General features: G+C 40.3%; 1 long non-coding RNA gene across 1 annotated transcript; it reads right to left on the bottom strand.

Annotated features, from left to right (window-relative positions):
• LOC125906580 (uncharacterized) lies at positions 1-9,151 on the bottom strand. Its single transcript, XR_007451941.1, has 2 exons — positions 8,352-9,151; positions 1-360 (listed from the first exon to the last, which is right to left on the bottom strand). It is a non-coding gene; the product is annotated as an uncharacterized LOC125906580 (long non-coding RNA).
• Between the last annotated feature and the right edge of the window lie 7,677 nt (positions 9,152-16,828).

Genomic DNA, 16,828 nt, shown 5'->3' with positions numbered 1-16,828 from the left:
TAGTTGATTTACCCGATTTCACACGGGATAACATTAATGTCTCGTTTTTATTAAAATGAGAAGAATATGCAACCTGAGGAGTACTAAAACTATTACAACGATTTTATCCCAAAGCTTCATTTTTTCTTATCTGGCATAATAACTGTTAATCTGGTGTAGGTAGTTAAGATCTGCCATAGTAGCCATCATTCATTTGGATATCAGTTAGTTGATTGGTTTACTCGAATACCAGGATAAACAGTCGTGAGCATCAGGGACTCGATCCATGCAAGAGTTGGGCACATGACAGGAATTCTTTTGAGAGTACAGTGGAGCGCCATTTGTCCGGGTACCTTTTATCCGGCTGTCCGTTTATCCGTGCTGTTGAGAAATGACAGTTCAATACAATGATGACATTGCGTTATGAGGAGGATATTTGAAAAAGCGATTAATTGAGCACATTGTCATAACAAAAGACCCGATAATTCAAGGCAAATTTCAAATATTCTGGTGGAAAAAGCATGAAGTTAATAAGAGCTGGGTTATTTTTATCAAAAAATAAGACAATATTCCAAAAATTCTTCTTCTTAAATTTGGCGTAAACGTCATACGTGAACATACCGGCCTGTACAGGCATCCCCCGAGTTACGACGATTCGCAGATACGACGATTTTGATTTTGACAGTGAAAAGTTGTCACTGGCATGAAATTAATGTATTTTTTTGAATTTCTGTGCTGATAACCGTTACACACACATTTTCAAAGAATCTTTAACTAACCGATCTTCAATATTTACATCGTGCAATCGACTTTTGCTGTAAAATTAATACATTATCAAACATTGTTGCCCCCGGAACGCCGAACCTCTCGGCAGCAGGGCTCGTCGTCGTTGTAGGGTAGAGGAGAGGCTTGTCCTCGCGCCAGTTTTCGGTTGCAGTGCCGATGTAATGTGATCGAACGTACGCGGGGGCCGTCGAGCACTATGTTAGCGGGGAGTCAGTTTTTACTGATATGAGACGAGGTGGAGTGAACTGTTCAAAGCGGACTGATTGAACCCGGAATTTGATCGTCCAGGCGATCATGGAAACTCCTAAGGGGTTTCCCTTACTGGAAACTCGAAGATTTTTAGGAAGTGTAACGTCCTCTCTTGGCAGTCCGAACGAATCTGATCTGTCGTGATCGGTGTTGGTTTTATTTATCGATAAAATATATTGGTTCGGTGCAATTTCTTACAAATTAGGTCGCTGTGTTGTTTTGTGACAATTACTTGTTTTTGTTTTGTATGGGATGCGTCAGGGAGGGTGTGAGGTGTTTTTGTCGCTGCGTGCTTATGCTGTAGTTTCAATGTATTGCGCAAGAAGGTTTCAAATGGGTGTCTTCGTCACCGCGCTTGTACGTTGCTATGTGTTCTCGGTGACGGCGACCTACTTTTGTTGTGGTGACAATTGCTTTTGCTTATGATGCATGTTTCGGATGTTTTTGAATGGACTGTGTGGCCTGAACTCTTCGGGTTTGTTGCCCTGGTCTGATTTGCTGAATATGTTATAAATGTGTTACAATAGTGTGATTTGTTACCATGTGTCTATAGCTGATAGTGTGGTTAATAATAATGTAGTTTATACTATAGTAGATATGCTACACCGATCTCGCTATATATAAAATCGAAAATCGCCACAATGACGTGAGTGTAAACATTCAGCGAGAGAGCGAAAGCGGTGAGCGCAGCTCTCTTAGCAACGCGAGTTGCTGCGAAAGGACTTGCTCCATGCCACACTGCCAGCCCGCGTGTAATGAGGGCAATGGTTACTTAGATTTTTTGTTTACACACACCGATTTGAAAACACGTGGTATTGGATATAATGATTTTTTTTTTTTATTAAAGTAGCAAATTAGCCACCTGATGATAAAGTGTCCCATCTCATACCCCTTCACATTATAAATCAAGATATTCAAGGCAATATTTAAAAAAAATGTTTGAAAACTGTGCAAAATAGCTTATTTGTGACATGGTTGATATTCCAATTCATTCAATCATTAATAAAGCCAACCATACTCATTATTGGTGCTTAAGCACCTCGCATACTACATACATTCATTAACACTTAGCCGGATAGTCAATCCTTGCTACGGGGGGACGGTCCATGGGCTTGAACCCATGACGGGCATGTTATTGAGTCGTTCGAGTTGACGACCACGTACCACGGGACCGCCCCAAATCAACTACTCCCTCAAATCTACGACTCCGCAATATTGGAGTCGGGACAAGGAAAACGCATGACAATAAGAGGCGGATGTAGCCGAGAGACCATAAGCGGCCATATGCTAAAAAGCCTTGATGAAATTCCGAGCAAGAAAGGGGCGGATGTTGATGGCTTGAAAGTTAACGATTTGCTCGAGGGCGGGAAGAACTACTTATTTCAGGATGTCCTTCGGGAACAAAGCACTAAAGGGAGAGATGGTTCATTGTGCTACATGACTGCAACATACTGCGCGTTAGTGGAGACAACCGTGCGCACTGCATTCAGCCGGATCAGCATCAACTGCAGAATGATCCACAATGAAACTATGCTTACTGTAACGTGGTCAAGAGAGCTGAAAAGATTCTGACTGTATCTATCAAGAGTGACGGCAATATCTACCATGTGATGCTATCACCGTACTATGTTGTCGATTAAGAACAACCACGTTATAATTAAGGACACGTCAAATTAGAAGCAAAATTTGACAAATGTGGGGCGGCAAGAGTAAATAAAGTAGTTTGCAAGTAAATGTGAATTTAGTTAATTGATCTGGAAAGGCTATAACAGTGCTGAATCATTCTTTTCTATAACAGTATAGATTGGAATATTAGAACTATACATTTGGAATGGTTATATGAGGGGATATGTTCACTGTCGAAATCTGATATTTGGCACAACAGTAACAATTGTCTCATACACAAATACCCTTTCCATTGAATACTTCAAAACCAGTTTCAGGATAATAAAATAAAATTTTGATGGCGTTTTTGGAAATGACCCTCATGAAATTAAAGACCAAGCAAATTTACATTGAAATAGTTCTAAGCATCTATTACTAATTACCTAACGTATGAAACATAAGTCGAAAAAAAGAGTAGAAATGGAATTCGAACCACGTGCGATATCATATTTTTGTAGTTCAATCTTAACATTTATGGGCACAAAAAACAGAAGTCACCCTAATTTTTTTTAATCCACTGCACATCAATACGTTTTTCAATGAACACGTTGTAGAGATTACTACTTAGCTATGCTTTCCAAAAAAATCACGCCAATAACCAAAAAATAATAATCAAAAAATTATACATTTGCGTCTACAGAGGCATTTAAGATTTAAGATTTACATCAGTATGGCTCAAAAGTAGCCTCATCGATATTTAACGGTTTTGCAATGTACAGTAAGAAATGTAACAACAAGGAAGCTACAAGGTTAAAACAGTTGTAAGAACAAATAAGAACTCAAACACCTATGAGTTATGGTTGTTGCCACTGGACGTGTAGAGTTTGAAAATGATTCGAAATTTGAGGACATCCGGTAGATTTTACCGGGCCTTAATTAGTATTCAATATATATTCAATAAATGACATTGAAATTAATATTTTGCAAATAAAGATGTTTTAGCCGGACTGTTTTTGTGGAACAGCAATGTTTAACTTAGCATTATTTTTAGTTATCGTTTTGTTTGAGTGAGTTTTACGCTGCCCGGCCGTGTAGAAATAGTCTTTTTGTTTCTCGAAAGAATTTTTCTCTAACGGATCAGTGGTGTCTAGAATTAGTACGAGTATTCTTTATTTAACGGACATATGAACGGTTTTTGTTAGTTTGGTTGGTTTCAAATTAATTTTAAACTATGTTGGTTGTATCAAGGGGGTGGTTTAAACCGCTCAATTAATTGTTTTATATGATTCTTTCGTGAATATAACACAGGGTTTAACCTTTTAGAATATTGTTTTTAAATTCAATCAAGAGGGAAGTTCGCTTTGAATTTGACAATTGATGTGTCAAATCGATTAGGCTGCAGCCTGTCCGAGCAACCTGTCAAGCGAAGGCTGCACTCTGGCACCAATCGAAAAACGTCTCGCGCGACAAAATATAGCTCATTTGGCCCAGTCAACCTACATGCTTTTTGTTTAAAAAAAAACATAAAAAATGAGTTAAAATGTGTTCAAATTTGTGTATTTGAGTTTTGAACATAAACAATCTCAACAAATCGATTGTTTCAGCCCGCGATTGTTTTGGTACCCATTATAACTGCTGCTGCTCATTTTGGTGCTGCGTTATAACCGACTCCAGAGCCGTGGGTGACTGGAGCTTAGCGGAACTGGCTATTTATGTAGGCTTTCTTAACATGTGAAGTTCCATGAAATCACATATTCCCTTTCTATAGAATGATTGTGAATATTTTCTGTAGACTTTAAACATTTAACTGGAAATTTTAATTGGCAATGTACTTTTCTAACTCGTCCTACAGTATAGTGAACTCGCAAAACTGACAATCATGAGTGAATAACTCATGAAAGCTTGTATAGGTCGGCATGTCCGCGTAGGACATTACGCAAAATGGCATTTAAACGTTTAGAAAAATTATTCTTACTGTGTGTTACGGACAACAAAAGTGTTTGGGTTTGGCTTTAAGTATGCTGTTTATTAGAAAAAATTAGTATAAAAGAAAACGAAAAAAATGTAAAACAATAAATGCAATGGTTCTTGATGAAAGGCTGGTGGTTAGCAATTGCAATTGGTTGTATTCAATGTATTTTATTGATACTTGCGATATAAAATTTGGTAACACCAAAAATGAAAATGAAAAGGATCGAGTAAACTAAGCAACAACATAACTGTTAAGGATGTAAGTGAAAAAAAAACATACTTATAGAGGCGCATAATAATTTTTCTATAGCGACTCTTTTACTACCAGCATTAAAGCATTAATATTTGATACATAGTTTGGGAAATGTAAACAAAATCAATTGTTAAATTTTTTGCATAAAAACAATAGCTCTGATGCACAACATTTCTACTCCTCTTAATCACCACGCATTGCCGTGGTTATTAATTCAGGAAAAAATAAAGTTCAAAATTTGTAATGAGTACACAAATTGGAGGTGGAGTTGCAGCAGAATAAGATTGAGACATTGCCACAGAAAGTGTAGATATGACATGTTCAAGGTAAAAAAACAATAAATAAGAGGATGGAGCTTTTTTAAGCAGAATTATGATTTTTAGTGATCACTCCCCATTATGAAATTTTTCTCAGTGTATTGTAGCACCCTTTGGCATCTTCTCTACAAATTTGAGCAAAATCGGTTGAATGTTTAATTTTTAACAAAATATTAACATCATTAGATCTTGATGAAACCATCAAGAATAGGAGAATGGAAGGGGATGAAGAGGAGAAAGTGGTAAAAAAAGCACAACAAATCATGTCCTAAACTATAAAATACATTTATGACAACTTTAGCTAGAATTAATATGCAAGTTATTGCGAGATGCAAAACTGTATTCTGTTTGTAGTGATGGGAAAATGAAGTTTCTGTCGGAATCGATTTCAGCTAGTTCCGAAGTTTTCTGAAATCGATTCTGAATAGAAGGTCCGGAATCAGTTTTCAAAATCGATTCCGGAATCGGCAACGGAATTGGTTCCGATATAGGCTCCAGAATTGGAATTAGCTCCGGAATCGGAATCAGCTGCGGAATTGGAATTGCTCCGGAATCGGTATTGGCTCCGAAATCAGAATCGGTTCCGAAACTCCGATAGCGTAATCCAGCGGCCGGCAAAGTCCGGCCCGCGGACCGAATGCGGCCCGCCGCAACATTCAATCCGGCTCGCGAAAGGTTTTGACTGTTTTTGAAAGATGGGAAGAAACTATTCGTATACAACTTACTGAATATTTTATAGAATTAAACTTTATAACATCGTACTCTTTCAACTTTAATTAAAGTACTATGGAATGACGGATCGTTCGGTATGTTCGAACTCGTGATCAATATCCCCGTAACGTTTACATGAAAAAATTGCCTTTTTTCGGCTGGCTGTAGAAAAAAAACCAGGAGAGATATTTTCTTTACATGTACATCATTTAAAAGGTAATTATTTAAGCTTCCTTGGACAAATAAAACTAAGACTTTTGGCCTAAGACAATAAGTCTAAGAAATAAGACTAAGAAATTCGCCATAATGGACGAAGACATGCATATAGGCATCCTAAGTGCTCGCGACAAAATTGTTAGAGTAGAGCTTTTGCATTATGTTGGTCCAGAAAAATTCGATGGAACACATGTGACGGATGTTGTACTAGTTTGCAGACTATGGTGTCATGTTTCAACAACCGAAATTAACGAAATATGAACGCATTGAGTTTTGGCGGTATTGTTTGCCTTTGCGAAGTCAGTGGACGCGATTTATGCTTGCTGATATGTGTGTTTATGTTTCCCATACTATTTCACTGTTTGGTGGGTTGCATCGATCTTCCGGCCCAGATAACTGAGTAATGTAGCCACTTGTACCTCTGTCTTCATTTTTAGCTTTTTTGGAACCTCAAACAAGAACCTGGGCTTTATTTCAATGCTTTGATTGTTGCCTTATAGTGCCAAGATAGTGGTGAACAAAACGCAGAAATGTTCTTATGCGACGACAGACTTCAGTACGCAGTCCATTTAAAAAGCTACGGGGTGTCATTCATTGATCCCGCACGCTTATAAGTTGGTTGGTTCACTTTTTTGGTAATCATGGTTAGAGTTCGACTGATAGAGGTGTCAAGGTAAGGTGACTGATAGAGGTTGTCTGTTGCCTCATGGGATACTGCTATTTAAAGTGCAATTAACGTTTTGTTAGAGCGGGTGAAGATAATCCCATGATAAATCCATGAATTTGTCAATTTTGTTGATGCAACCGTTATGTAATTTTAACATTGATTCAACAAGATAGTAAGACTTTCGAAATGAAGGAAATCGCACACGAAATTTAATATTGCTGAGATATACTAAAGCCTGGTTACAATAAATTTATCTAAAGATTTGCATGCGACTTGCATTTGATGGGAGAGCATTAGACTATCGCCAGCGCAAAACATGCAATACAAAATTTTAAATATAGTGAAAAAGCTCCATACATTTTCACGCGATATTTTTTTTTCTTTTTTTTTTCTTTTTTCTTCATTTCACACATATCAGTTGGTTTCCCTTTGAACTATTTTAGGGATATTTTCGATCATATTTGAAAGCAAAAACAAATATTTAAAACTCCTGTTATTTTAATGAGAACGACGATTCCACACTGTTGCTGTTTACGAGTGCAACGATTGTCAAAGTGCGTTTTCGTAAGGAATCAGTTGTCAATTGATCTGACATGGTATGACATCTGACTTGTCCATAAAGCATTTTTATAATTACTGAATCTATGTTTGCTTCGATAATTTTTCAGCCGTTCAGACTTTTGTATCATACCCGGAATATATTCAATATTTTTTTGCGGCGTGGGAGGAGGGGTCTTTAAGAAGCGACATTAATCCCTTTTTGTTATTTTTTGACTGATCAAATGTTTGGTCATGTTTTGCTGATTCTCAAATGACTAATATTACAATTCGTTTTTAAAGTCGGTATCATTAATTTTGAACCGTATTTTGATGATTTAATTACAGAAAAACAACAATAACACCTGAACTGTTTGTAAAAGATTAAAATGTAATCATTTAAGCGCAATAATAAAAATACCGCATTCACCTGGCCCGCGGCACTCGATCATTTACTGAAGTTGGCCCTTTGCCTCAAAAGTTTGCCGACCGCTGACGTAATCGATTCCGAAGCTGATTCCCTGGGACAGCGACCAAAATTCGCCTTTTCCTGCAAAATATTCAGCTAGACGAATACTTTTTGGACTGACTGTACATTGAAAACAACTGTACCCTACTCGCTTGAACAGCAGCAGTGGGCAAATAAAATAATGTTGTGAGAATAATTTTGGTTGATAAAAACATCATCCCACACATAACAGTATTGGTGAACAGAGCACAGTTTTAAGTTTAGCTAAAAAAAAAACTCAATTTTGCACATTCGGTTTACAGTCAACTGCTAGCGTTCTAGATTCCGGCGGAACGGAAAGTTGATGAAAATCAGCGCCGGGCTGAACGTGTTAATTTCCATTCGAAATTGTGTTTAAAGCACTGCCGAATTTCATCAACCGCATATCTCGGATTTAGTGTAATATGCTGTAATACAAAACACATTTCAGAATTCCACTCTCGTCTGTTAGTTATTTTAATTGAACAAGCTATGATCCAACATCTAGTATGTTGGCATTGAATAACTGACGCGTTATTTATTATAATACCAAACAATTCGTAGAAAATTTACCTGTTATGATTGCTTAATGCATACAACTTCACGAAAACTGCGTCTCTTTATCCATCACACACAAAAATGCACCACGATTTGGAATACGGCAACTATTTTAAAAACTGCTTATGTATTTTTCTCAATCCACACAAAGGGATACTTTTGCCAGTAAAAATGCCTTTGCTATACTTCTGTACCCTGTTCATTCGTTTCGTTAAATGCAACTTAAAGTTTCAAACAAATTACAAATTGCGTATAGTAAATGTGCAAAATGTCCAACTGATGCCAATTGACCGTGCTGCCAACTGGATCCAAACATTTTCTAGACGACCCCGCTCAAGGTGTATGAGTATGACAAGGTGAAATTGTAAAAAGCAAATCCTAACCAGAGTGACCAGAAATACCGATTTTAGGCCCGATTATTAGGGGCGGAGGCAACGCTTTTTCGCATGCGATTTTATCAGACGGCCTGTCAAATTTTTATATGGGAATTGACAGATAACGTCGGACGACGAAATCGCACGTCCGACGTTATCTCTGTCAAATCCCATATAAATCTCATCCGATAAAATCGCATCCGATCCAAGGTATATGGATATTAGGAGGTAAAGTGCTTTAGAGCAAATTGACATTTCTCGACTTGACATAACAATACTGGGGGCTACGGTATTAAAATCGGGGAGGGCTGGAGGGAGGTATAGAAAATTGTATACGATTTGACATAACAATACTCAATGATGGAAATAAATAAATAAATAAATAAATAAATAAAATGTAAAGACAAGTTGTCAAAATCGGAAGATTTGTATAATGACATCTGTTTGTGTTGTGTGTTGGAAAAATAAAATTTGACGAAACACAAACTCACAAGCCTACCACCGACAAACCGACTTGACACTTCGAACAAAATGAGCTTCAAAAGTTGTCTCCTTATTTCAAATGAAAATACGTTAAACACTAGCGCCATCTCTATAATGATTCGCTTACTACACTGACACAGAGCAGAAACTGCTAAATCCCCTTTTTGTTTTTCTTCGCAAATTCCAATGCGTATTGTTTTATGTACTTCTCACATCTTTTGCATTGATTTGGAAACTTATAAAATGATTTTCCTGGGTGTTTTGTCCAATAATTCTCACAAAATCGTGCCTCACACTTCCTTCGCAATTTGTATTTACAAAAGTTGTTTACATCGAAGCACCAGTGAACAGAGCTTACTTTGACAGAAGTGATCGCCTCACTGGCAAATGACAGTACTTTCATGTGGGACACTTTTGTAACGCCAGTGTCACGTCGGTTTGTCTGTGAGCCTACTGCCAATTTGACGTTAATGACAGCACCTACAAATCTGCCGCAAGCGGCGATGCGGCAAAATCAAAATCATTGGATATTGCCGCATCGCCGCATGCGCTTTTGTTTCAGATGTCAAATGTCTAAAATCATATCAAATAATGTTTATCTTTATGAAGAAACAATGAAATATCATAACAATAGCTTAAAAACCTAGAAAATCAAGATAACTCATTTCTTGCCGCATGTGGTTAAATCGCATTCGGCGAGGTTCTGACCGTTCCCTTATCTGTATTCCTACCGATTTTTTATATGCCTACCGAAAATCACAGATTTTCTCATAATACTGACCGAAAATTCCTCCATTTCCCATATGATAATATGCAGTAAACTCCATATGAAATATGGAAATCAATAGCGACCAGAACCAGAAGTTCAACACTGACAACTAAGGCTCGTGTCTGTACTTCATGAGATGCGATGTAATTGGACGTGCTGCTAAAATTTTATATCGTATTTGACTGGTATTGTAAGACGTGCGATTTTGTCATACGGCAGAATAAAACAAAATATGCCGATGTAATTATACACGATGTGTAGAAACAAACTCAAACGTATATTTTTTATCATTATTGTTACGTTCAACTCACTAAGGCCCGTGGCAACGCTCATCGGATGCGATTTTATCGGACGAGATTTATATTGGATTAGACAGATAACGTCGGACGTGCGATTTCGTCGTCCGACGTTATCTGTCAATTCCCATATAAAAATTTGACAGGCCGTCCGGTAAAATCGCATGCGAAAAAGCGTTGCCACCGCCCTAAGGGCTTGGTACTTGTTCCGACGCAGCGTATCGCAACGCATTACGTGACGCACGCTGGTATTTGTTCGCTGCGTTCTGCATGGATATGTCAACACATTTAACAAAAAAAAACATCAAAAATCAGCAATAATGCCTCTTATTTATAGGTTCTGATGTGATTATAATGTTAAATTACAACTGGAAAATCATTTACAGTTCTGCATAAAACAGTGCAAAGCATGTTTTCGCTTTTTTATTGCATATTGCATACTGACCCGCACACACCTGTTTTGCAGCAATTACGAAATTACTTTCTCTACATTTATTTTGTTTTGTTAATAAAATTATTTAGTAGTCCAACTACACGCAAAACTGCGCTCGAAACAATTTAACGTGAAAAAATATCGATTTTCACCCGATATGGTTAAACCATTTTGACAGACGCGTCACGACGTGCGTCGAAATAGAAATTTTTCTACGTTGACGCTGCGTCGTGCGTCGTTAACGCATGCGTCTGTCAAACCCCATACATTTTGGCAACATCGCAACGCATTGCGTCGGAACAAGTACCGTTAGAGAGCGGTGATCAAAATAATCGCAATATTAATCTAAATAGCTGCTGACAGCACATACGATAAAATCGCACTCGAGTTAGCACTGCCACTGCGACTGGTTCTAAACGGCTGCGTGGAACCCCGAGAAAAGGGAATCGCAACCACTCAAAAGGAAATATGCATCTCAATACTTCATTTGCGTAGAATCCCTAGTACAATTTTCCGATCAACACTTCAGAAAGGGATCATTCGTGTGACCATAATGAACCGAATCTGATGCATCTTCTATTTAAAGACAGGATACATTTTCTCGTGCAAATTAGCACCCCCCCTTTCCGCTTAACACTTCAAAAGCTACCGAAAACTACCGATACTAATTGAAACACTTACCGAACACTACAGATAAAATGTTGGTGCTCCTACCGAAAACTGCCAAAATAATCTGGACACACTGATCCTGTCAAACAATTTCGATCAATCTGTGAGCTCGCATAAGGCAGTGCTCTGGCACCAATCGAACACGACTTTCAACTCGAACAAACCCAAGGTGGATTTAAAAATATCAGGTGGTGGACTCTAGTGCATTTTGACAATTCGTCACTTGACGTATGGTCCCCAAGATTCAAACTGTTTTGCATATATTAAATTTGTTCATATAATTTATCTACCTCATTTTTTCGATTAAATATTCTTTTGTAACGACCAAGCGTTTTACGGTTGGCGGAAGGTTAATTGGCCGTTTTAATAAGATTTAGCACAATTCGGAAGAGCACACAAATAATTATACGCAGAAGTCAGTGGCTTACGTCTGTTCAGTTCAATGTCGCGCCAAGAAGAGAGCTTTATTCTATGACAGTTCATCTAGCACACCGGGTGCTCCAGCGGTCAAGGTATAACGCGTTTATACCGCTGCGTTCGGGGTTCGGGTTGAGTGCACAGTGGGCGATATTAGTCCGGACGTTACAGCTCGGCTATCCTGAACAATAAATTGCCCTCAATTTCCTAATCACTGGACTCGGTCCAACGTCGCAACTTATTCGCTTCTAGAACCCCATCGTAGGGTAGTTGTGTGAGTTGACATCCTTCTACATCGCGTACCATGTACCTATCATGGGGCAACATTTTATGGATGACGTAAGGTCCCCTGAATTTAGGACTGAGCTTCTTATTACCGCTATCGGTCGTATCAGAGTAACGTACAGCCACTAAGTCACCTTCCTTATAGCGCTGTGGTGGTTTGTGCTTTTTGCTAAAGTATTCCTCATTCTTCCGTTGAGACTCTTCTATGTTTTCTAACGCTTTAGCCCGAATGGCTTCTAAGTCCCTAGAGGCTCGATCAAATTTCTCATCCAGGTATTCGGCTAACTCGTCTGGAACTTTACCGCGTTGCTCGACACCAAAGAGTAGGACAGAGGGGCAGAAGTTCGTAGATGTATGGACGGTATTGTTTAAAGCGTATTCGGCTGACCGCAACTTGGATACCCAATCGGTCTGGTCTGGAGCATCAGATAGTTTGCTAAGGATAGGACGCAACACACGGTTCACCCGTTCTACCTGTCCATTGGCTTGTGGGGATCCGGTGGCGTTGAGGACATGGCTAATGTTATGCGATTCCAAGAAGTCCTCAAACAAGGTGGAGGTGAAACAAGTAGCTCGATCGCTAACAATCCGCCTAGGGCGGCTATAGTAAGACATATATTGGGAAAGGGCAGAACACACTTCCTTCGCATTAGTTGAGGAGGTTGGGTAAAGTTTAGTTAATTTAGTGAAAGCATCGATAACAACAAGTATATACTTCTTGCGTAAGGAAGAACTAGGGAGCGGACCTAAATGGTCAATATGGATGGTATCAAAGGGTAAGGGCTCTTTAGGGATGCTGTACATATTCCGGGCATTAGTATGATGAGGTGCAGAATAAACAATGCACTTGAGGCAGTTTTTGATGAATTTGTCGATAGTGGGCTTCATGTGGGGGAACCAGTAATGCTGACTGATTTTGCTGAAGGTTTTGTTTATGCCCAGGTGGCCAATTCGCTCGTGAGTGTGTCTAATAACATTGTCGACCATTTCCGAAGGGACATACAATTGAGGTTGACCATCAGGTATGTCGCGATAGACAAGCCCATCTTGAAGTAAGAATCCGTCAACTTCTTCTGATTCTAACCGATGTTTGAGAGCTTCGATAGATGGGTCACGCGTCTGAGCTACTTGAAGCTGGAAGTCAAGGTCAATCTCACCGATGGCACCCACAGCTTCGGTGCGACTCAGTGCGTCGACATGAGGCATAGAAGTGCCTGAGCGATGACAGATGGTATAGTCGTAATTTTCCAGAAACAAGGACCACCTGGCAATCTTAGCGGAAGCATTACGGTTCTTAAGGGTCTCGACCAGAGAGTTGCAGTCAGTAACTATCTTAATGGGGAGCCCATGAACATAAGTGTGAAAGCGCTTAAGAGCGTAAATGATGGAAAGAGTTTCAAGCTCATAACTGTGTAACTTGGACTCGTCTTTTGAAGTGGTTTTGGAAAAGTAAGCAACAGGGTGCAACTTATTATCATCCTGTTTCTGGAGGAGAATAGCGCCAAAACCAAAGGAACTTGCGTCACAGTGTAATTCGGTTTCCCGTTTTGGGTCGAATATGGAAAGGATAGGAGAATGCACAAGTTTGTCACGTAAGGTTTCAAAGGCATGCACGCAATTTGAATCGAAGTTAAATACTTCGTCCTTCTGAAGAAGTTTTGTCATAGGTTTGGCGATGCAAGAGAAAGATGGAACAAACCGTCGGAAGTATGAAAACAGACCAAGACAACGTCTGAGTTGTTTTAAATTAGTGGGCATAGGGTAATTAGTAAGTGCTTTAATGTGCCTATCACTAGGCTGAATTCCAGAAAAGTTAGCTTTGTAGCCCAAGTATTCTATTTGTTCATGGACAAATTTGCACTTGTCAAGACGAAGTTCCAAATTGTTCTGCTTAATCTTTTCTAATACGGACCGGAGAGTACTGAAGTGAGAGCTAAGATCAGTAGAAGCGATGATAATGTCATCGAGGTACACTACTATTCTACCATCATCAATGAATTCCCTTAAAATAGAATTAATAAAACGTTGGAATTCGGAAGGGGCGTTACGAAGACCGAATGGCATCTTCAGATATTCAAATTGACCATCTGGGGTCACAAAAGAAGTGTAGGGGATAGACTCCTCACTCATTGGGACCTGATGGAATCCGCTTTTCAAATCTAGCAAACTGAAGAATTTTTTTCCACACAGATGCTCCAAACAAGTTTCGATAAGGGGTAGGGGGTAATTGTCCCGAACTGTAATTTTGTTGAGGGGCCGGTAATCCACACACATACGAACCTCGCCACTCTTTTTCCTAACGAGGACAAGCGCAGAAGCATAAGGAGAATTACTGGGCCGGATGATGTTTTCTGCTAACAGTTTATCAACAATTTGCTTAACCTGCTGTCTTTCACCATAAGAGAGTCTTCGCGGCTTAGTAAATATTGGTGTATCATGAGTCAGATTGATTTTCATAGGGTGTTTGAGCGGTATAACATCTGAAGTATAGTTGAGGTATGAGTTTTCAACAATAGAATTGACTATTGAACGTTGTTCCAAAGATAGTGTTTTTCCTAAATCCAATTCATTATCGGCTTCAGCCACATCGAGCGCACAAATACTCCTAATAGCATCGTCTAATTTTTCTGGAAGAATCGTATCTACTTCTTTAAGTTCCGTCGATAGAGGTTTAGTAATACATGAAGTTGTAGGAGATGAATACGTAAGAAAAATATTAAGTGAGTTCAGTAAATCGCGACCGATAATGACTGGCCACGCAATTCCAGGTAATATAATAAAAGAGTGTCGAACGGAATGATTCTTAAATCGGATAGTACAATCGATTTTTCCTCGAGAGTAAAGTGGTCCCTTAATCATAGTGCAGTATTCGGTAGCGGAAAGAGGTCCTAGCATCTTAACTGGTACTATCGTGTCGCTAATGAAGCTCACAGGACTTCCTGTGTCGAGAAGGGAACGAACGCAGGGAAGGGTGGTACGCTTAGCAGAAGAGTGGAAAAATGTCAAACTCACCTCTTGATTTGTGGCGAGAGCTTCGTCCGAACTAGTATTGCCCTCGACAGTGGCGTTGGCCCGACGTTCAGGGCAGTTACGGTAGACGTGCCCAGTCTGGAAACAGCGGAAACATCCGCCGGGTGGGCGCTTCGGCTTGGAGCAGGCACTCTGAAGGTGTCCAAATCGGGAGCAGTTGAAGCAGCGGACAGGTTCCTGCGACGTTAGGGGCCGTTCCATACGGCTGTTCATCGGGGCCCGAACAACGGCGGAAGGGGGCTTGATGGCTCGAAGATGACGGCAAGACTCGAAAAGCTTCAGCTTCTTCCGGAAATCTTCCATCGTGAGGGGCATGAAGTGCAGGCTTGAAGTAATTGACGGGCTTCCCAATCCATCGATGACGATCGGGATCAGTTCCGAATCAGGAATGTCGGCTTGGCCAGCTATGCGCTGCATATCAAACAGGTAACGGAGGGCAGATTCTTGGGGTTGCAGCCGACGATTGCGGAGTTGGCGGTACACAGATTCAGGAGTAGCGACGAAATGAAGGTTGTCGATAAGCTCCATTTTCAGTTCGTCGTAAGTGGTGACGTCAAATTCTTTGGCGACGTTAGCTGCCGTGCCTGTGAGGAGCCGAAGAGTAAACAAAAATTTGTCCGCATCGCATACTCGATGGAGTGAGAAAAGGCGTTCCAAATCACGGAACCAGCGGATGACATCGGAATTTTTCTCAGCATCAAGCGGCTCGATGAAGGATTCGAAATCCTTTACACAAACGGCGGTCGGTTGCTGCGCCTCGAGTTGATGCACTTTCTGACGCAATTCGGCTAACTGTAGCTGCATTCGCAGCGCTTCGAGGTGAGCCTCCATATCGTCGGAACAGCGGGGAAGGGCGGCAGCTACACCTTGAGCGGAGGGCAGATTAGCATTGGCGTCGGTGGTGTTGTTCGTCGAAGCGGCATCATTAACGGCGTCACCGCCATTTTCATGAGGGTGATACAAAATGGCGGCCTCGGGATGGTTTGCGTAAGCGGAGGCTGATGCCATGGCCGAGGTGGTGGGCTGCGCTGCACGGGGGGAACGAGCGACCAGCTCGAGAGAGGCGTAAAGTTGCCGAAGTTGTGCGAGGGTGGCGGTATTCGGTACGTCGACGCCGGCTTCGATGAGCGCCCGGCGAAGTTCGTCTTTGCCCACCATTTGATGAGATGGCGTTATGTCACACGCACACACGTACACAGACACACGTAGGCCGGCTGGTTAAGCGGCTTGCAGGCGGTTTGTAGGCGACTTTTTGTTGGTAATCCCACTTCTGAGATGTAACGACCAAGCGTTTTACGGTTGGCGGAAGGTTAATTGGCCGTTTTAATAAGATTTAGCACAATTCGGAAGAGCACACAAATAATTATACGCAGAAGTCAGTGGCTTACGTCTGTTCAGTTCAATGTCGCGCCAAGAAGAGAGCTTTATTCTATGACAGTTCATCTAGCACACCGGGTGCTCCAGCGGTCAAGGTATAACGCGTTTATACCGCTGCGTTCGGGGTTCGGGTTGAGTGCACAGTGGGCGATATTAGTCCGGACGTTACACTTTAAAAATATATTTTGCACATTGCGAGTTCTTATTTAACATTGAAACATGGATTAAAGTGTGTTATTTTGTGTTATTCTGCGAATTTTACTATAATTAATTGTGTTTTCGACATTTTTGATGATAAAAAATAAGGACTCATTATTTTTTTAAATTTTTACATTAATTACTCATTATCTACGTGCCGC

This window comes from Anopheles coluzzii, chromosome 2, assembly GCF_943734685.1.
Source record: "Anopheles coluzzii chromosome 2, AcolN3, whole genome shotgun sequence".
In the NCBI taxonomy this organism is placed as follows: domain Eukaryota; kingdom Metazoa; phylum Arthropoda; class Insecta; order Diptera; family Culicidae; genus Anopheles; species Anopheles coluzzii.
Note: the sequence above shows the minus strand (reverse complement) of the source record. Positions and strands in the feature narration are given on the sequence as shown.